We start from the raw sequence: 2,662 nt of genomic DNA, 5'->3' as shown, positions 1-2,662 counted from the left end.
AAGGAGGGAGAAAAGGAAGGAAGTGTCGGAAGGAAGTGTCGGAAGGAAGGAAGTGTCGGAAGGAAGGAAGTGTCGGAAGGAAGTGTCGGAAGGAAGTGTCGGAAGGAAGGAAGGAAGTGTCGGAAGGAAGTGTCGGAAGGAAGTGTCGGAAGGAAGGAAGGAAGTGTCGGAAGGAAGGGTCGGAAGGAAGTGTCGGAAGGAAGGAAGGAAGTGTCGGAAGGAAGTGTCGGAAGGAAGTGTCGGAAGGAAGTGTCGGAAGGAAGTGTCGGAAGGAAGGAAGGAAGGAAGGAAGGAAGGAAGGAAGGAAGGAAGGAAGGAAGGAAGGAAGTGTCGGAAGGAAGGAAGGTAGGAAGGAAGGAAGTGTCGGAAGGATGTGTCGGAAGGAAGTGTCGGAAGGAAGGAAGGAAGTGTCGGAAGGAAGTGTCAGAAGGAAGTGTCGGAAGGAAGTGTCGGAAGGAAGGAAGGAAGTGTCGGAAGGAAGGAAGTGTCGGAAGGAAGGAAGGAAGTGTCGGAAGGAAGGAAGGAAGTGTCGGAAGGAAGTGTCGGAAGGAAGTGTCGGAAGGAAGGAAGTGTCGGAAGGAAGGAAGGAAGCGTCAGAAGGAAGGAAGGAAGGAAGTGTCAGAAGGAAGTGTCGGAAGGAAATGTCGGAAGGAAGTGTCGGAAGGAAGTGCCGGAAGGAAGGAAGTGTCGGAAGGAAGGAAGGAAGGAAGGAAGTGTCGGAAAGAAGGAAGGAAGTGTCGAAAGGAAGTGTCGGAAGGAAGTGTCGGAAGGAAGTGTTGGAAGGAAGTGTCGGAAGGAAGTGTCGGAAGGAAGTGTCGGAAGGAAGGAAGTGTCGGAAGGAAGCAATTGTCGGAAGAAGTGTCGGAAGGAAGTGTCGGAAGGAAGTGTCGGAAGGAAGTGTCGGAAGGAAGTGTCGGAAGGAAGTGTCGGAAGGAAGGAAGGAAGGAAGGAAGGAAGGAAGGAAGGAAGGAAGAAAAGAAGGAAGTGTCGGAAGGAAGTGTCGGAAGGAAGTGTCGGAAGGAAGGAAGTGTCGGAAGGAAGGAAGTGTCGGAAGGAAGTGTCGGAAGGAAGTGTCGGAAGGAAGGAAGGAAGTGTCGGAAGGAAGTGTCGGAAGGAAGTGTCGGAAGGAAGGAAGGAAGGAAGTGTCGGAAGGAAGGGTCGGAAGGAAGTGTCGGAAGGAAGGAAGGAAGTGTCGGAAGGAAGTGTCGGAAGGAAGGAAGGAAGGAAGGAAGGAAGGAAGGAAGGAAGGAAGGAAGGAAGGAAGGAAGGAAGGAAGGAAGTGTCGGAAGGAAGGAAGGTAGGAAGGAAGGAAGTGTCGGAAGGATGTGTCGGAAGGAAGTGTCGGAAGGAAGGAAGGAAGTGTCGGAAGGAAGTGTCAGAAGGAAGTGTCGGAAGGAAGTGTCGGAAGGAAGGAAGGAAGTGTCGGAAGGAAGGAAGTGTCGGAAGGAAGGAAGGAAGTGTCGGAAGGAAGGAAGGAAGTGTCGGAAGGAAGTGTCGGAAGGAAGTGTCGGAAGGAAGGAAGTGTCGGAAGGAAGGAAGGAAGCGTCAGAAGGAAGGAAGGAAGGAAGTGTCAGAAGGAAGTGTCGGAAGGAAGTGTCGGAAGGAAGTGTCGGAAGGAAGTGCCGGAAGGAAGGAAGTGTCGGAAGGAAGGAAGGAAGGAAGGAAGTGTCGGAAAGAAGGAAGGAAGTGTCGAAAGGAAGTGTCGAAAGGAAGTGTCGGAAGGAAGTGTTGGAAGGAAGTGTCGGAAGGAAGTGTCGGAAGGAAGTGTCGGAAGGAAGGAAGTGTCGGAAGGAAGCAATTGTCGGAAGAAGTGTCGGAAGGAAGTGTCGGAAGGAAGTGTCGGAAGGAAGTGTCGGAAGGAAGTGTCGGAAGGAAGTGTCGGAAGGAAGTGTCGGAAGGAAGTGTCGGAAGGAAGGAAGGAAGGAAGGAAGGAAGGAAGGAAGGAAGGAAGGAAGGAAGAAAAGAAGGAAGTGTCGGAAGGAAGTGTCGGAAGGAAGTGTCGGAAGGAAGTGTCGGAAGGAAGGAAGTGTCGGAAGGAAGGAAGTGTCGGAAGGAAGTGTTGGAAGGAAGGAAGTGTCGGAAGGAAGGAAGGAAGTGTCGGAAGGAAGGAAGGAAGTGTCGGAAGGAAGTGTTGGAAGGAAGTGTCGGAAGGAAGTGTCGGAAGGAAGTGCCAGATGGAAGGAAGTGTCGGAAGGAAGGAAGGAAGGAAGGAAGGAAGGAAGTGTCGGAAGGAAGGAAGGAAGTGTCAGAAGGAAGTGTCGGAAGGAAGTGTCGGAAGGAAGTGTCGGAAGGAAGTGTTGGAAGGAAGGAAGTGTCGGAAGGAAGGAAGGAAGTGTCGGAAGGAAGTGTCGGAAGGAAGTGTCGGAAGGAAGCGGCGGAAGGAAGTGTCGGAAGGAAGGAAGGAAGTGTCGGAAGGAAGTGTCGGAAGGAAGGAAGGAAGGAAGGAAGGAAGGAAGGAAGGAAGGAAGGAAGGAAGGAAGGAAGGAAGGAAGGAAGTGTCGGAAGGAAGGAAGGTAGGAAGGAAGGAAGTGTCGGAAGGATGTGTCGGAAGGAAGTGTCGGAAGGAAGGAAGGAAGTGTCGGAAGGAAGTGTCAGAAGGAAGTGTCGGAAGGAAGTGTCGGAAGGAAGGAAGGAAGTGTCGGAAGGAAGGAAGTGTCGGAAG

This window comes from Ammospiza nelsoni, chromosome 3 (assembly GCF_027579445.1).
Source record: "Ammospiza nelsoni isolate bAmmNel1 chromosome 3, bAmmNel1.pri, whole genome shotgun sequence".
In the NCBI taxonomy this organism is placed as follows: domain Eukaryota; kingdom Metazoa; phylum Chordata; class Aves; order Passeriformes; family Passerellidae; genus Ammospiza; species Ammospiza nelsoni.
This window is presented reverse-complemented; position numbering follows the sequence as displayed.